Source organism: Anopheles maculipalpis, chromosome X, assembly GCF_943734695.1.
Source record: "Anopheles maculipalpis chromosome X, idAnoMacuDA_375_x, whole genome shotgun sequence".
NCBI lineage: Eukaryota > Metazoa > Arthropoda > Insecta > Diptera > Culicidae > Anopheles > Anopheles maculipalpis.
The window spans coordinates 13804366-13823745 of NC_064870.1; the positions used below are offsets into that span (position 1 = coordinate 13804366).

At 47.9% G+C, this 19380-nt stretch overlaps 2 protein-coding genes across 2 annotated transcripts in view; both read left to right on the top strand.

Moving 5' to 3' along the window:
* The window catches only part of LOC126563172 (early endosome antigen 1-like), a 169515-nt gene extending 162012 nt beyond the window's left edge, over positions 1-7503 (top strand). Inside the window, exon 12 of the mRNA XM_050219834.1 lies at positions 7488-7503. The gene's annotated coding sequence lies outside the window, so the exon portion shown is untranslated. The remainder of the gene's footprint in view (positions 1-7487) is intronic.
* LOC126561974 (dynein axonemal intermediate chain 3-like) overlaps positions 1-19380 on the top strand; it is a 216142-nt gene that overhangs the window by 95466 nt on the left and 101296 nt on the right. The window lies entirely within an intron of this gene.

Here is a 19380-nt window from a genome sequence, read left to right on the forward strand (position 1 = left end):
CTTCTAATGTCATGCCGGCCATCGAGAAATTGGCTTTCTAAACTGCCGATACCACGTAATTGGTTAGCCAGGCCTCAACTACTGGGGGACGGTCCGCGGATGGGATTCGAACCTCGGTCCTGCCGTTTGAAGACCGGCACCGCTGTCGCCTACACCACCGGGTCGCTCCTTAAAAGTTAGACTACTAGCACTATTTAAGCAGACGATGTGAGATGCGTTACGCAAAGTTTTGCAACTTTCTTTTATTTCTGCCAGTTTTCCCCAATTACCAGCAAAAAGTCAGCCTGCTTAAGCCATATGTTTTCTAAACCGTTTACCGCACAACATTTACGATTCGTCGACGTCCTGTTCCTGTTGTGTTTGTGTACAATCGACTCAGTGATGCGCGCGCGGAGGTCTGGGGAAACACTCGCAACCGTGTAAAGCACCCCTTTTCTTCCAGCTCTCCGCACAAACACACACGTGTACTGTACCTTTCATCAAGCTTCCTCTCTTTTTCCCTATCATCCGCCAAAAAGGACCGTTGCCTAACGACGCGCATCGTCCACACATGTCCACACAAGGAGAGTAGCAGTCAACAACGGACAGTAAAAAAAAGAGCTAGGGGGAAATAAAGAAAAAAAACAAACGAACAGAAGAAAGGTAGACCCTTTGGTCGGGACTCGCAGTAGACAAGATGTGGCGATGCGGAGACCGCTGTGGAAGTATCGTTCACCCGATCGGTGCGTTCTCGCACTGCTGCTGCTGTTGCCGCGCGCAGAAGATGAGATGTAAAATTAGCGTGGTTCAGGCTGGGGCGCAGCAGCAACAACAACCAAAACGTACGGGTCGATGTTTCTTTCCAGAGTTACCTTTATCTTCTGTCCACTTTCTTGGGTCTGTTTTCCCCTTTCGCGCCCTTTTTTTTTTGAATTCTGTTTGTTGCTGTTGCATACCCAAGATGACCGCTTGACTGCGCGCGAATAGAACCTTAAAATACTCGTTGCGCTGGTGTGATGGTTTGTAGGCGGTACGGACGTAATTGTGGCACCCATCCTCAAGAGCTCAAGGACTCAACGTATCGCTTTCGGTTTGTTGTTCGTCTTTGGTCCGACCAGTTGGCGAAAGGACCTCAGAAGACGCGTGCCCACCGTGGCACCGTGCAAGACGAGCGAGCGCATTTCCTTCCTTTTTTTTGTGAAGCTACACCCAGCGTCGGTCACAGATGGTGCGCGATCGCGTTCCGTTGCGCCTGACGCTGCTGTCGGATGCCGTTGCAGTGTACAATGTTTTATCCACGTACATCGTTTTAATTGCGGCTTCGCGAATGCTGCCAAATGCTGCCAATTGAGGGTGTCACTGTTTCCGATCGGAAGGATGCTGTTAGCAAGTTGCAAGAGGGATCGGAAAGGTTCCATAGTGAAGACTGGCTATCGAACTACGTGGCATCAGTAAGTCCAGTAAGCCATTAGGGATGGTCGGCGTGATCTAGTTGGGCGTTACGACAAGCTGATGAGGAGGATCAAAGTCATGAACCGTGATCTCCGAGCGAAAACTCAAAAAGTTTCTATTCGTTAAGGGCTGAGAGTAGATTGCGATCAGAGAAATTTAAGAACCCTCAGGACTATTCTCCAGGCAAAACGATTCTCACGTTTTACGAGTAAAATTGAGTCAAAGATGCAAAAAACTGGACTAAGTAAAGAGGCAGATCTGCCTATAAGCGGACTGAGTGGCCGTGTGGGGCCCCCCGACTCAAAAAATTTAATAAAAAAACTCTCTAATGTTTGGATTCTCCGATTGCTAGCTCGAGAGGACTACCCCCTACACCCCCCCCCCCCCCCCCGCGCCCCCTACGCCCCCGCACAATACTTGGGATTTCGAATATGACAATCTCCGATTCGCAAGGCTTTTAATTCGCACCCGACCACAGGATGTTAAATTACAAGGTCCTTCATGGAAAAAAAGCCGCAACACTATTTCCGCTTAGGTCCTCAGAATGGTTAAATACACCTCTGTCTAAGTATCTTCAGAATTAACTCCAAAAAAAAAAAAAAGAAACAGTACACATCAGTGCCGTGTGCTCTGTTTCCGACTCCCCTAAGTTGCTGAAGGTGCGTTATCACCCGATCGCTTTCAGTATTATTGCGCTTTCGTTCTGCGTTCGTTCCTGTCTCATTTCCGCCATCGCTTCCCGCAGCTTGATCTCATTTCTCATTTAAATCGAATGCACGTCTTGTCCGTTTTCCGTCGAATCGTACGAACTTTGACACTTGCAGCCGTGCCTCGATCGATACACCCAACAGCACTGTGCAGTACGGGCACTGGATCGAAACCAATCACCTTACCAGCCGGACTCTGTCAGATGGTTCTCGGGCACACAGCACCGAAGTCATCGTGGTACCCCACCCCGTTCGTCGAGTCGTACCCAACGTACCCAATCCCTCCAGTTGCTGGTGTTATAATTCTGATGAGGTTTCTACCGGGCTCTATCTTCCGCACCCTTGTTCCTTCTCACCCACCCTTGTTGCCTCATGATTCAAAGACCTTTACCGCCCTATTCTTCTTCTGGTCCTTTTTGCCTTTGGTTTGTGTGCGCTCTTTTTTTTTTTACCGTCAGCGTTTGCTCTTTAATTTCCCATCCGGTTACTTGTTTGCATATGCATGAAGGATGTTGCAAATGTGACGCGCGCAAAAGAGACACGGTGTGCCCGCCGGGGAGACTGTAACCGAATGTGCTGAGTCTCTTGCACCCTACCCCGGGACCCTGCCGTGGGAAAGGGGAGCGGGTGGAAGAAGGAGAAAGAAAGAGGGGGGGGGGGGGGGGAGAGGAAAGGTAGGCTCTCGCACACGCGTCTCGTCTTATAAGCGCAGGCAAACGTTCGCTAATACGACTCTTTGGAAGCCAAACGTTTGACATTTGACACTCGGCGCGCACATATGCATGCGTCGTGCTCTCACCTTTCGGGGTTAGCTGTTGGAGGCTCTTTTTTAATGACAACCGGAGACGCGCGCGCAATTGCTCCACCATGAAGACTTTATAAACGTGTCTCCTAGGGACTGCCTGATCGAACCGCGTTTGCTCCGCCAGTCCCAGTCTAATGCACTGTTGCAAGCTGCAAAAATTCGCTCCTTCAATCATAAATGATCAACAAACTGCAACGCTGGACAGGAAGTAGGTTCGCCGCGCGAAACGCTATCCGTCAGCACATTAAACAGACTGTAACTACGCCAACTCAATAGCTCATCTTTCACCAGATAACCTTTTGCTCTATTCCCACGGGTGTGCTTTAGTGCCGGGTCCGGGATTGACTTTTTGAGTTTTGAAGGGTGCGATAATATCATCCTCCTTCATCTGCCGCACATGCACGCGCAACGATAGGAAAGGTAAACAGTGTACGCACCCCTCTTGACTCAACTAACCGCATCAAATTGACAAACCGTTTACAGTGCTCTAGACGCATTAGCGAGAGTATTTTCATCGGCACCGTTTGGCATTCATCCCGTTTACCACGCGATGGTTTGTTCCGGTAATTTGTGCACGTAGTTCACCAATTAATCGTGTGGCATTAGTTGAGGAGAGGCTGTTCCGAGCCGAGTAGTGTTATTTACTCAAGCTGATACGAGCTGATGCGTCATCTTAATAAAACTAACCTTTTTTTTTTTTTTTTGCTGATCACCCTACCAAGTCTTCCCGGTGGGATGAACCTTCCCAAGTCATCACGCGTGAGGAGGATGCGCACTGGATTGCTTCGTGTGTGTTTTTTTTTTGGTTGTTGTCTCGGACCGATGCGGGTGTGTCCTTATGCGCGTAAATAATGCAAGAGCAAAATCCTAAAGGTTAACTTTCAACGCCTTCGTCTCGTGTGTCCCGCACATCAGGACTGCCTGGAAAACAGTTTCCAATTTTCCCCGCATACGAAACCGCACCCATGTTTTTCGCCTTGATGTACACACTTTTCCCTTTTTTAGACAGTTTAGCTTTTTCGGTTCGGTGCGATGTTCCTAACGCGTGTTAGGAGGGTGTTCTGGTGGACTGATTCACTGATTAACTTTAGAAGGTCGCAATCATCACCACAGTTTCGGTACGGTTTTTATCTCCGGATATTCGAGGTGGATAAAGGGAGGGAGGGAGACAGTGCGAGAGAGAGAGAGAGAGTATGAAAACACACGTCAAACTACCGGAAAGGTGTGCCTGATGGGTCTGAGGGCCCGTGCCCGAGACAGATACACCAAATATTGAATGCAAACTGCTCTTCTTTTTTTAGCAGGAAGGAAGATGTAAAGGAAGTGTTTCATGTTGATGGTTTTGGTTTGTTGTTCGCTTTGCTGCCTCAAACATTCGTTTAAGGGGGAGACTCCGAAAGCTTTCGGATGTGATTAGTCATCCCGGGGCTTCCCGTTTGTGTGGTCATTTCACTGATGGAAGTAAGCAAAATAGAGATATAGAGATAGAGAGCTGGCTCCCAGAGCGAAAGAGCCAAAGAATAGCTTTAAGGGAAGTAATTTTTTTAAAACAGAAAATTGGTAAAGATGTTTTTATGTTAAGACAACCTACGCAATTTTGCATCAGTACAAATTTGCTCCTAGAAATCAGCTATTCTATAGTATAGTTTACAGCGGCTCAATCGAAGCGAATGCTCCAACCGTAGTCATCCAATACCTTTGACATCGGTAAGCAGAATCCGGAAGTGAATCAGCACCGAGGAGGTTGAGGCTGAGGATGTTTTCTCCGTCCACACCTAGATCCGGTCTCTGGCGAAAAAAAAAATGGTGCTCGATGGTGTGGTCGGATGATTGACGAACAAATATTCGACGCCACTCGACGCCACTGGATGGGCGTTGGGATGACTTAACCCGCTAGGTGAGAAGAATGCGCCGCTTTATCGCCTTTAGCTGAAGAGTTGTGCGCGAAGATAACGATGGGGGAAGAACAGGCGAGAGACAGAACCCTATCTGGCAGCTTTGGAGCAACGGTGAAGGGAAGATGGGGAGGACTCATGCAAACAGCAAAGACACTTCTTAGAGATCTTTATTTTATGTTCATAACATGTAAGAGAGAGAGAGAGAGAGAGAGAGAGAGAGAGAGAGTGAGAGAGAGAGAGAGTGTGTTTCGAGAGAAGGATTGAGTGTCGGTTGGGTTTACCGGGGCGGGTTCGATGAGGAAGATGCTTCCGAGTCCGGAACACCGTTGACGCACCGGGATCGATTTTATCTTTACACGTACATTGTGTGCACACGATAGTGTGATTAGGAGATTGTTTGCTTTGCGCGGAGGAATTGTGTAGCCGGACTGATTCGGATGTACCCCCCCCCCCCTCCCCCCTCGCCCCTCCTCCCCTCCTCCCCAATCGATCCACAATAAATCCTGCCATAAAGCGGAACAAATTTTTGGGCTTAGTCGAAGCGTTATTCTGTGTCATCTGAAGTCTAGGTACGATATGATAAGAGCTGCACGCTCTTGAAGACGAGTGCGAGATCGCAAACAGTGAGAGATGAACAATGCTCGCGTTAATCTGTACGATGACTATTCGGACTGATTTGTACTCACAAAGTCAGACTTACTTCAACTTCAGAAAATCTACGAAGACATTACGACTACTCTTGGCGGAGACATTGTAAGCTCCTGGCTAAAAGACTTGCGGAACATTTCGGACTTTCGTACTCTCGAGAATTCCTAGACATTCGGAATATTCTTGACGGAGATATTCTAATCGTCCAGAAACTGGGAGCGCTTTTTGGATGATGCGGAACCGGGGCAAACAAACCACCTTCCCGGGGCAGCATTATCGACTGATCAAACAACAAACAAGCAAACACCAAAGATAGTACTAAACGAGATGACGTTACTGGTACCGAATGGGTAAATCAAAGAAATGTCTTCGGAGGTAAAACGTAAAGATAAGCGATACATATAAGCAAAAAAAAAAGAAGAGTACAACGAAGCATCGAAGAAGAGAGTGTACACGAAAAGATGTCAAGAAAAAGAGGTTTTATAAAGATTGTGCACGGCTGAGCCAAACGCCCTGATGGCAGTCGACAGTCGATCGATCTGTAACGCTCCCATTTCGCGTTTGTTATTTCTTATCTAAAACCCCAGCTGCCACACACTCCTGCGCTTGCTCCCTTCGGTCGCGTTGCGTCCCCAATCTTTCACCTCAGCCCCGTTCCCTCTGCTCGCAGCCCGAACGTATGTGCTTCAGGACAAATAAAGAACGTTGGAGCGGATGTACACGTTCAATCCTCAGGGGTTTTTTTTTCTTTGTTGCTTCAAATGAAGATGATGACGCGACCATGATGGAGCTAAATGACGCGATTTTCATTCCATTCCATAGTACGGCATGCATCATCTCGCTCTGTCTCTCTTTCGTCCTCGTTCCAGTACTATTGATCTAGTACGTTTTTGTGTTCCTGTGCCACTAGATGTGTGTGTGTCCCCCTTCGCAATGTACACGGTTGCTTTGGAAAGGTTTCCCTCACGTGGAATCGAATTTTTCCACCAAATCAGCCTGCACCTGGAGTTTGCTCCATCTAGCTTGAATAGCGTTCTCCTTAGCTCACCCCCACACGGCTAGTTTCGAGAAAAAAAAGGAAGAAATAGTATTCTCCAGAGAGAAAACCCTCTGGAAGGTTAACCCAAACAGGGAAGCTACAACCCAACCCCATTATCATCATTTGCCGAGAGCAATCGCTCCGAAACGAAGTCAGTGTAGCGTGTGCCACGAGCTGAGGCCACACCTTGAATGTCAGACCAGACACGCAGCCCGGAATCACCGGGCCGGGAACGGGACGAGAAATGTGAGAACGACTCCACCGACGGCTCGTCAGCTTCGATTCGATCGGTGTGCACCGTGCAGGAGGAACAGGATAATATCGGGCTTCTGGTTGCGCGAGGAATGGATGCCAGGTATGGTGGCCGAGTAGGGATTGCTGTTTGTCATCTAGATCAAACACACGCAAACTGTTATCTGGGAAGAGTTGGTAGGCTCTCTTATGCTTTGCGATGTCTCTCTCTCTCTCTCTCTCTCTGTCTCGCGCGCGCTCTCGAAGTTTATCCACAATTGATCTCGAAGAAACCGCACCCAGTTTTCTCACCCAGATAGATTGAGCAAATTGTATGGACGAGAGTCGCATGGATGTTTGTGGGATATCCTGTACAGGAAGTAGATTGTAAAAATAGGGAAAGATATTGATTTAATTCAGGCCCACGATGAAATATTGGGCGAAAAGGACGTAGGGCCTGGGGACTGCCTATTTTATTTTGCTAGTCATGACGTGGATTCTAGTTGTATACTTCTGGATATGGATACTGTATAAGGATATTGTACTGCGTTTAGATTTTACGATTTAATTCTTCAAAGAATAGCTCGCTCGTGATGTATATTCAGTATTGCTATAGCAACCCGGTCCACTGGCAACAACATCAACTATCCGCAGTAGTATTTCTATCGTAACGTAGAGCATATTATCTTCATAAAAAAAAACAACAATCATAGGACATCAGACATCAGCAATAAACTAGCGAGAAGATATTCGGTGGACTCACGACATATTGCATCCAGATTGGTCGTCCAGAGGTCCAACATCAAAACAAGTACTGTTGATATTGCCTGACACCGGTCGCCAAGGTGACGCGGCACCTCAACGTCAACGTTTCCCAATTTTCTCTGCATGCGTTAATGGTCCGTTGTCTGGTTTCCTTCTTTTGATTCCTGTTCCGCTTTTGCTCCTGTGCATGCGGGAGCAGAGCTGGTAGCGGGTGTGGTTGCGTGTTGATTTTCTCTTTTTTTTTTGAGACCTACACAAGGCACGTTACTAGGGAACGTAACGGAGCAAAAAGGACATTGAACTTGTTCCCCCTTTTGGTTCCAGTGTGTGCAGCACCTCGATCGAGGTTCTTGATCGGGGGTTGAAGGATTTTACCAAACAGCTAGCTTGAACTGCCTCGTAACAGCAGGGCGACAGACAGCAGGGTCAGCAGGACTTCCTGTCTCCTGTGTAATGGGGTTGATTTTTTTTTTAAACCGGTGCTGTGTGCAAGGTGAAAGCTTTATATTCACGCACATGTGCTGCTAGGGACCTTTTAGGACTAGTACGCTTGAAGGGGGCGACATGCGTTGTAGTTACTCTCGCAGTAACGTACCTGTACTCGGAATTGGGCCTAAGGACATGCCGTTTTAATGTGTACCACGGACGTCGCATACCATCCTTATCCTTCGCTTGATTTCTCGATGATTCTGCACGAGGACATGAACTTTCTAAATATGAGGTGAAACATTTGACAGACGTCATTCCATCATTTCCAATTACAAATTGGAAGGAAAGGCCTTGGAGGATGGGATGCCTACCGGCTGGAATACCGGTGCACGGTTATGCAAAGTTTTGATCAACAGTGCCGTCTGCCTTGCAGCATACTACTTTGCCATTCGATTCACGCATTCTGTCTTCACCTCACGCCCTTCCCTGCTTCCCGGCCCGTGCGGGGACTTCACCGATCGGGTCTGGGTCATCGCGACTGCTGCGATGAGGTAAAGCAAAACCGCAAAACCAAAACACACCGCAATGAAAATGCTATAAAAAGACGACAATCGTTGCGTGTCGTGGGGACCACTGCGAGATGAACGGAGACAATCGTGCAATTTCTATGATCCACGACGCATCGCGCGTTGCATCACACCGTGCGCGGAACCGGAGCAGTTACCGAGCTGCTCCCGATATTTCGTCTGCCGAATGCAAATGTCCGCCCGTCTGTAAAGCTTATTTATAGCATGGTCCACCCCCCAGCGGTGCGACAATCGAGCGACGGAGTGCCGTGCGTGTGGATGTGCCCTCACCAGATCGAATCGAGCATGCGTACCGTACGCAGTTCCTAATTGCACTTCTCTTACCACTTGCTCTCTTGATCGTTTGAGCATCAACACTTTCAGCAATAACGTACAATGTGAACAAGAGCGAGATCACAACACTAGATACAACCGGTACCGGTATACTACCGCGCACACAAACCCACACTCTCTTAGTAATCATGCATCTGTCAGATGTGACAGATGCGTGCCCAACAAATCAACAAATAAGCGATATGACAGATACGCTAGCTGGCCACTTAACGGAATGACAATCGCGAGATTCGCGGCTAACTGGGGTAAATGGGGCCATATCAGCGGCTGGAAAAGGAAGAATAAAATGTCACTTTTTGGCGCTGCGACACGAATCTGGTCAGCCAAAATTGTCCCTCCGATGGGCCAAGTGTCCCCATACAGTGCCTTCTCGTCGCGAAGGAATTTGCGCAAACCCGGTGTGCACCGCGGTCAGCATGCCAGGCACGTTCCCATATTTTATGAATGCGATTAGCGCAAATGCGTTTTGGTTGTTGTTGCTGTTGGTTGTTCGCCTACCTTTCATTCATCCGCACGTAAGAGTGGAGCCGTCGCTATTGTTAATATTGGGCAGACCTTTAAGATTAACCGCTGTCCAGTGCTCAGACATCTGTGGTGGGGAGGAAAAACGTGCGGGTAGTTTACACAATTTTGGATTTTCTCGATTACTTCCACATCCTGCAGCTTCCCCCTTTTCTGTAGCTGTTTTGCTTCTTTGGAGCTTTGGAGACTCGTAAAGTCACTACGCTCCATTGTTTAATTGTCATTCCATCCGTTTTCATCAATGGACTTACACCGTCGGCAATGAAATGCGTTGCAATTTCGTTCCTGCTTTCTCCGGCCACCGTGCTCCTATGCGCACGAAATTGGATCCCGCTACTTCCTCCTGCACACCGGTACACTCGAAACATTCTCATATGCAAAGCATCGTGATCATTTCCGCCACTGACGTGGATGATTGGAATGAACAATTTGTTTTCAGCCTCTGGAATAGAATTTATTGCACGTCTAGTCGTGTCGTTGCGTTCGTTTTAGCTTTCGAGAGAATGAGAAAGAAAGAGAGATGTGTTCCGTGATTCTACAGTAACGGTTTAATTATTGATTATTTAAATGTAGTGCGAGTTACGTCAGTCGTCAAGCTACTGAAGTAGGTTTCTTTTTTGGAACATGTTTTATAGAGTCCTATCTTCAGATTTAAGTGAGTCTCACATCGGGAGATCCTCAATTTTTATTATGATTCACCCTCTTCGTCTTGTTGGCCTGCTCAGGGTTGAGCACGTCGTGCTGACATGACTAGATCCAGCCACTCATCCTAGATCAAGATCTTCACCTAGATCCAGACAACGAGCTCCTCTGTGTCCTGGTCCTCAACGCCTCGAGTCGAACGGGCAGCTCACGAGCACTTTGGCGAGGCATCCTCATCACGTGCCGTAATAATCGCATCCTTCCGGTTTTGACTACCGCCAGGGATAAAAAATCCTTCAAAATTAAAAGAAGCTGGCAGGCCGCTTATGATCTTGGCCTTTAAAAATAAACAGAAAAAAGGCACTTGCTGAAGCTTGAATGCTAAAACTTTTGAATGCAAGATCCAACCTGATATTAGACATAGAGTTCAGATAAATAAGGCTCTTGTTTTCCGTTACCCGTGAATCACAATCCAGTTGCTCCAAATATTTTGGGAATTTGGGATCCAAATTCTTAAGAATGATTCTTCTGCACTAACTTTAAAATCGTTTGCAGTTTCGTTTGGATGCTTTGTAATCACATTGGTATGGGGTTTGGATACGGTTGAGGCAGAAAAGCATCCAAACGTAGCGCCAACCTTTTCAAACGTAGCTGCATTTTTTTTTTATTTTCGTTTATTGCGATACATATCAACTGTATTGTGTTTAAACAGGTTTTCTGGATGACGGTCGGGAGTATGGCGGTTTGTCGAATTTTAACATAGTTTTACAACAATATCTAAACACATTTTTTTTTTTTTTGGAAATGCAAAGCATTTTGTTTACTCTTGTCTCAAACAATGACAGCTGGTGCTTACGATTTGCCAATCAATGTTACTGCAACATTTTGATTTGATTCGGGTCCATGCCATCAATTTCTTTAATGCTAGAAGAGCTTACTAATGTTTAATAAAACCAATGAGGAGTATTATTTCATTTCATGAGATCGATTCAAAATTTGGTTATGTTAAAAAAAAACTAATGGTTATATTTGGAGGCAACCCGGTGGTGTAGGCGACACCGGCGCCGGTCTTCAAACGGCAGGACCCCGGAGTTCAAACCCCATTCGGAATGTCTCCCCGTAGTACAACTACGTGGTATCGGCAAGTCTAGTAAGCCATGTGATGGCCGGCATGACCTAGAAGGTCGTTGAGCCAAGAAGAAGAATAAGATGAAGAAGGAGGGCATGTTATCTTTGTTTTTTTGTCTTATCCCGGGTATACTTTACTTACTTATCAGACGCTACAACCGCTTTGCGGTATTGGCCTGCCGCAGCAGAGTCCGGAACCGCTCAAGGTCCCGCGTCGTCGTGCGCCAATCCGTTATCCCGGCCTTGATGACGGATGATTCCACGCCATTCTCCCACCTCAATCTGGCCCTACCACGCCTCCTCTGTCCGTGTGGACGGCCTAAAAGGCCTGTCTGCCCTGGGCCGTCCGGTGTCATGCGTATAACGTGGTCAGCCCATCGGAACCTGGCGAGTCTAAATCGCTGCACGACGGTGACGTCGCCATACAGTTCGTACAGCACGTCGTTGTAGCGACTCCTCCATTGTCCTTCCACACAAACGGGGCCAACGATACTTCTGAGCATCTTCCTCTCGAACGCGGCTAAGAGGGCATCGTCTGTTTTGGACAAGGTTCATGTCTCAGAGGCGTATGTGAGTACTGGGACTATAAAGGCACGATACAATCCCAGCTTCGACCGCCGAGACAGGTTTTTTGAGGTGAGATGTTTCCTCAGGCTGAGTTCCGGATTTCTTAGTAGGGCCGTTGATGGTGCCACCATCAATTTGGTCTTTGACTCGTTAATCTGCAACCCAAGGTTTTCTGCCGCGTGCTCTATCCTTTGGTAGGGCTCTGCTGCCTGGGAGAGCCGCAGGCTTCACCTCCGAATCACGGATGGCCCTCTCTAGCGTCAAGTTGAATAGGAGGCAGGCGAGCCCATCTCCCTGGCGTAGGCCTTTGGTGGTAGCAAATGACCCTGAGAGTTTTCCATCCACCTTCACCTGGCAAGCGATGTTGGTCATGGTCATTCTAACAAGCCTGATCAGTTTGGCCAGAATTCCAAAAGAGCTCATGGCCTCGTAGAGTTTTACTCTGGCTATGCTTTCATATGCGGCCTTGAAATCTATGAAGAGATGATACGTGAACTGCTGTTCAGCCATCTGCTCCAAGATTTACCGCATGCTGAAGATCTGGTCAGTGCTAGATTTAGGGGGCATAGCGATGTGTCGTTTCCGTAAAGTCCGTTTCGAATAATTCTGCTTTGGCTTTCCTTAGCCATTTTGGGTGTGATGGGACGGGATGACTGGTCCCGCGCCTTCCTGGCAGTTTTGTTTAATGTCGAGACTCAGACACCCCAGTTTCCAGTGATGCCTATACCCTTCTCAATTTAGCCTTGCCTCCCATCGTCCCCCAGAGTTGATTTTACCCGAGCTCAGATATTCGAAAGACAAGCCTACCAGCCTGTACGTCGTGGACGTATTGAGTAAGAGCCGAGAATGGAGAGCCTGTGTTGGCCAATTTGATATTCAAATTCAACAACAGCTTTTAAAATATGATCCAAATTGAGCACTTTTAAACCTAAGTTATTTTGATAAAAAATGCAATGAATGATTCTTGATTAATCGGGGGCCGCATAAAACACCTTTTATGGGGCCACAGGTTGCTCATGCCCGCCGTACAAAACTACTGGACTACTGGATTAATGTGCGCTGTCGGATAGAGCTGCTTACGTTGTCGTCCGAAGTTGCCGATCGGACCGAGATAGTCAACTGTTACTCTGCTTCCGAGTTAGAGCCCCCATGTAACAGGCACCTTCTCTTCGTTGCATTGATCCTCATTCCAATCCTAGTACTTCATCCTGCTCTTGGCTAGCTCTGTTGGCTAATTGCTATGGAAAGTGATCGCTTAAACGTCCACACATTGTACAAAATGCGGACAAAATGTTTCCTTGATATCCCCGAGTTTGCCCAATAAAAAGAAAATCGAAGATCAAACAGCTTCCCCCAAACAGCTGATCGATGGATGCGTGTGGATCAAGGCATATAAGTTGAACGGTTTTGAACCTGTGCCGTGCATTTGTTTGTTGCTACGATCTCGTCCCTTTGGCAACGCTTCATCAACACAAACGCCAGAAGGAAGGTGGAATAATGATGTGGTGGGGGGGGGGGAGTGTCAGAAGTGAGAGCGGAGGAGCGTACTTCCTTTTTTTTTTTTGTTTGCTTCGTTCTTACCACTCTGCGGAAGATTACATTGCCGTTCCCGCCAGCTCCGCACACTATTCCTAACACCTGCTGCAGTTTTGTGTGGCGTTTGGCAGCCAGAAGCGAACGCACTGAACCGGCCTGGCAGAAGAAATGGGGGATAAAGCAACTGGCACAATAATGCTCTTCTGCGTCTTCTGCGTCTGCGTCCTGGATGTTGTGAGGGTTCGCTCTCGCTCCGTCACCTGCCCGCCTGGTGAGCTATCAAAAACCACGCGCACGCGTCGCTACCCCATGCACACAGGGACCGGGGATCGAGATCAATGAGCGAGATGTTTTGATGGGTTTTTTTGAAGGGTTTTCTTTGCTTTGTCCTGACTTTTTTCTCGCTTTCTCTCTAGAGTCTCGCTTGCTCTTGGATGTAGGACCCTTTCGACCGTTTTTTTTTTAAGGTTACATTTTACACACAGCTTCTAGCCTTGCAGCATGTGTGTTTCGGAGGTTCATTTGCGGGATTTGATGAACGTCCAGGAAAGAAGTGTTGAGTAGGGGGATGCGTGGTAGCTGATATGATCGCGCACGTGCTCAGCCGAGAGCGATCTGTTCGTTGGTCGTTGGCTACTTTAATCAAACCCGACAAAAGACTGGTGGTAGGACTTAGTGTAGTTCACAGGTAATGGGTCTTGGTCTTGGATGTCGAGTTCTACATATCTCCTAAGAGTGTTTCGAATGTCTTAAAACCCGCTCAATAGTATGACACTAACGTCCTCTAAAATATCCCACCACAAATACTGAGCAGTTCCGGCAGTGTATCTGTGACATTAACGAGCTGTGTTACGGCGGCAATCACCTGTTGAGGTACAGTTCTACCCTGCCTCTGCCAAAAACCCATAAATAACGCACGACCAACAGCATCAACACTTTCCACCTTCCGAAAACGGCGAGTCAAGTCAGACTCCCAAAAACGCGCAGAGGATTGCTTAGCGCGCGCACTCTCTCTCTCTCACTCTCTCTCTCTCTCACTCTCTCTCTCTCTCACTCTCTCTCTCTCTCTCTCTTTCTCTATCGCACACACTCATCTGTCCAACCGGCATCCTTCGCCAAGCCAGTGCGAGTAGATCATGACAATTCATTTATAATTCAATAAACACCTGTACCCGCGCCACCAGCTGATCATCATTAAGGCGAGCGAGCACACTATTAAGCGGCGGAAGTTCCACCACAACGACCACCACCGTCTGCCAACTCCTCCAAGGCTCAGCGCTTTGGCGACGCATGAGGTGGTCGGCGACGGGACCGAGTAATGACCAGCCGACGAACGAGAACCAGAACGCAATGCAGGTAGAATGAAGCGAATGCCCAACGTTTCGGTGCGTCTGGGGTGTCCCGCATTTGCCCAAAGCGCCCATTGTGATGGGATATGAGATCACCTTCTCCTCTCGTTCGTTCGTTCGTTCTGTGTGAAGCTAATGAATTTTCGCTCGGCGCCCTCCATCAATTGGCTCATCTCGTCCAACACCAGGCTCCCGGCTCCTGGGCACGGTGCCGCACACCTGATGCCACCATTAGCTGCGTGGATTGTTGTCGCCACATGCCATCCTACCCTTCCCGGATGACAGCTTCCGCACGGCAACACCGACATCGCACTGCGCGCTCAAACAATCAGCTGACCGTAAACACTGACGCTCATCGAGAGACAGAAAGAGAGAAAGATGAGCGAGATCTTGCCGCGGCTTCATGCTGAAAAACTCGCGCAAAAGGGTGATTCTCGAGCACAGTGCGCGCGCTCAGCTGCGTACTTGGATACCCCTGCCCAGCCGACCGAACTGGAGGGCAAAGGCCTGCCACAGAGACTCCTGCAAAGCAGGTGCAAAAGCCACCGTGGCGCGCAGCATTTGTGAGAAGATGAAGAACCGGAGATACTGCCGGTAGACGACGCAAAACAAAGAAATCGAGCACGTGCGCAACATCAGGGGTTCATCTGCTGATGCTTTTGCGTACTCTCCCTCTCTATCTCGCTAACCGTTCACGGAGCGACGTACATAAAACGATACGTTGTATCGTATCATCCGGCATCGGGGTTATAGTTTTATTGGTTTTTTTTTTGTTTTTTGTTTTTGTTTTGGCCGACCTCGCCTCGCCAACGACAGCTTGTAGCTAAGACAGGCAGGGACGACGGTTATACGCTCCTTCATACAGGCGGATCGTAGGACACGGACATCGAAAAGAACGTTCAATTTCGGCGATGAATGTCCTGGCGAACAAGTGGGAAATGCTAAGGATAACGGTGTCACTGATCTGTGTTGGGACGGCTGTTTGTTCTTACTTTTCCTGCCAGAAACATTCATTCTTTACATTCGTACAAACACAAGGTAAACGTACGCTGCCTGACATATGAACGGTTCTTGAAGTTATGGTGTTGTATTTAGGGTCTTTAAAGGCTCTTTAGGGTACTTTAGGGGCAATCCAACCCCGCGGGAAGATGGGAAGATATTGAATTAAGAATGAATTGAACGAGGGTGGATAACTAGCGTCTGTTCTCCATGTTAGTGGCGGCTTGTTTGTCCTTCTGACAAGACAGGAGATTAATAGAGAGGCCTCGCAAGCCACCCACAATACAAATGCAACGAAGTACTGGACTATGCTCTCGGAGGACACCAATATACTCGCCATTTTCGAACGGCCGGAGTCAAAGCTCCAAGGATACGATGGTTGGGACACGGTGATGAGGATGCCGGACTCATGCCCCACCAGGAAGGTGCTCATCAGCGACTCGTTCAGCATGACGCGTAGCTGTAGCACGGCGAGCTCGTTGGCTGGATCAAGTGGAGTCAAGATCGGGGACCGTTCCTTCGTAGTGTGAGGACTAACTATCCAACTCCGTGGTATCAGCAAGTCTGGTAAGCCAACCAATGGCCGGATCCTAGAACGTGACCGTGATCGTGACCTAGAACAGACTTCAATGTCTTTACACAGGTTTACCGATTTATATTTCCCTTTTATCCTCATGTGTGTACTATGTCTCGATCTTCAGAGCAGTTGGCCTTCATTCAGGAGACGAGCGATTTCTGCAAGATCTCGATCTACACTTGTGCATTTATTTCAATTCCAGTGCCAATAGTATCAAACGACATTTTGTAATCATTGGACGCCTTACTTAAACTTCTCTTTCATAAAGACATCTTCAAAGCGTCTCAGGCAAAATGAAGCGTTCAGTAAGACTCTTGGAAACGGTAGAACCTGCAATTAAATGATAGCTCTCCCTGGGTGTAAAAGTTGCGTCTTACTCTTGCTTTGGTAAGTCTTCGCATAGATTCTTCTACACTTAACGGCTGTCATGTGCATTTTCTTCCTCGATCATCAACAAATGGGATGATCATTCCACAAACTGCCCAACAGCTTAACTCTCCACCCCAGCTTCAACCTCATTTTCTTCTACCGGGTGTGCATCAATCGAACGAAGGTTTCAATACTCTCCCGCGTGTACGTTGACGTCGTTGGGGAACCGAAAGCACGCGTCCGAACAATCGGAAAGGGCAGACCGAGAGAACCCTACTGCTCCCTCTGTCTCTGATCTGAGCGACTGAACGTGCGAACACCCTGGCCGTTTGCGACAAAAGCGTGCGTTGCGGGTGAAGGGTAAAGATTCACTCATAAGTGTCCCCAATTTACCCCGCACTACCCCAGTGTTCACCCGCATCACCTAACTCTACCGTGTACCTAAAACGCGTCGCAGATCCACGTCCAAGCTGCGGCCTCATTTCCCCGGGAAAGGAAATCTTTGCTAGCGGTGGCAGTGTCTTGGTCGATGGTGCGTACCTCAAATCGAATTCCAGTGGAATAGACAGCGTCTAATGGGCGAAGTTTATGTGCTTCGTTATGGTGTCTTTTTTCTTTCGAACCTTTGCCTGTGGAAAGCATGGAAGACAATGTTTTTTTTTTCAGGGAGAGAAAGAGTCAATCAGGGGAAATAATAAATAAAGTCATTAAACGCGCTACGCCATGGAGATTGTGTGCCGTACGTGAAACACAATACTAATGAGCTGTTGGAACCGCGCAGACTGACTTCGCTTCCTACTTAACCGCTCTGATCGTGAGTTTGTTAAATGCTCACAAAAACTAACGCTGAGACTTGGTGAAATTCCTGCGTATATGGCACAGAGCATCCTTGATCTCCCCTCTCTCTCTCTCTCTGGATATATTGTGAGTGTGATCCTGTGAGAGCCTGTGAGTGCTCGTGAACACAGCAGCCCACAAACCACGCCCCTAGATGACATCTTCTGTGATTGGACGGTTCTCGTTCGTTGAAATCAACGTGTGGATGCTGCGCACATGAGATGTACACGGGGAGAGTATGCGTGATGCTGGGATGCTGTGATTGGTTGTGCAGCTCCTCGATGGGATGGGGTGAGCGTGAGAGCACATTCGGCTGCTTGTCTATTGAATAGAGTTGAATGAGTGAAAAGAGAGGAAACTTGGCGGGAATCTTTTTTCGATCGTTTTAAAATGCTTTCAGGTGTATAACGAGTTAAAATTTGTAAGGAGATTAAGGGAGCCTATTTTTAAATGTGATTCACTGGAGGCGCCCTATATTTGACTGTAGAAGGTACTAATGGCTGGTTAAATTTCTCTTAAGCAGCTTGTATATAAGAACACCTAGCCAATTCATATGTTAAGTATGCAGAATGGTTGGCCTACAAGAGAAAAAAATGTACGAAACCGGTTCAATTAATCAAATTTCTTATGCCTAAACAGCCAAATTAGCTTAACCTATCAGATCGTTACATCAAATGACCATTTACAAAAGATAAAAAAAATATTTTTTTTTGAACTCCTAACCAGCCTTTAAGCAGCTTTGTAGCGCAGCAGCAGATACACTGTTGCCTTTTACTCTAATACCGATCTGGACGCTTCATTTGAAAGCATAAACAGGGGAAAAACTATGCGGCACTAATAAGTTCTTTCGGAATCCTTACTCGTGCCAGGAAATACTGACTTGTGAGCTAACAAGCCTGGCACGAATAACAACCACCCACATCTGCCAGTGGCGGATTAACCTATGGACGGCGATCCAGAGCCTTGCCACCTAGAGACCAACCTTCCCTACCCCCCCCCCCCCCCCACACCCTTCCCCCAACTTCCCAATACATTTGATTTTGATAATAATGGGCCTTGATATCCATTCTGCCATAGGCCGCCAGGCTTATTCGGGGTCAGGATGGGATTCGTTGGTGGTAGCAGGAATCGAAATATTCTAATGAAGCGATGTTGTACTTGATGGGGCGTAGATTGTTGCTGAGGTCTAGGGTGTGCCAGGTGCAGTTCCAGTGTTGGGAGATTATGGTGTTGATAAAGCGGATGACATCTCGGCTGTTGGTCAGACCGTCAGCTCTCTCGTTTCCGTAGATTCCGGAATGAGCCGGAATCCAGCAGAAAACGATTGTCAGTTATGGAATCTAGGAGCTGAATGTGGGAGGGTCTTTGCAGGTGCCGCGTTCGTGCACCTTGGTTTGTCGTTGCGGTGTCCTTCGTCGGCGGCTGGTTGGAATGGCTATCGCTTCGGTAGAGAAGATGAAATGGTGTGATTAGGAAGCTTTATGCCACAGTTGTCGAGGCTTGAATGCATCCCACAGCCGGCGAAGTCCTGATGAACGGAGCCGTAAAAAGTACTATTGGCAATGAGGCTGCTTTTTTCCGGTTTCCCGGAGAGAGCGTTTAAGCTCCCAGTCTATTGGAGGAGTACGGTGGTACCAGGGACGAATTCCTCGACGGGTGGATTGAATGATCGGTGGAAGTTCAGTGGTTGGTGAGGAGTAGCTTTGGTGATGAGCGCAGTTGTGTCGATTCCTTTCTCAACAACCCGAGCTGCAGCTGCTACGTGTCGGTTGGTGATGACATGTTGCATGGGAAGGAGTTCGCTTTCGCAGAGAAAGGAATTAATCGGGCTGGTGATAAATGCACTAGTGGCATAGCCGATGACTTTGTGGTAAATGGGTGCCACTTTCTTCTCGAAGGTTGATTTAAAAAATCTCGATGCCGTTGAGTAGTTTGGGCGCTAGGCGTTGATGATGCGATTCTGAGTTAAGCGGGAAGCCCG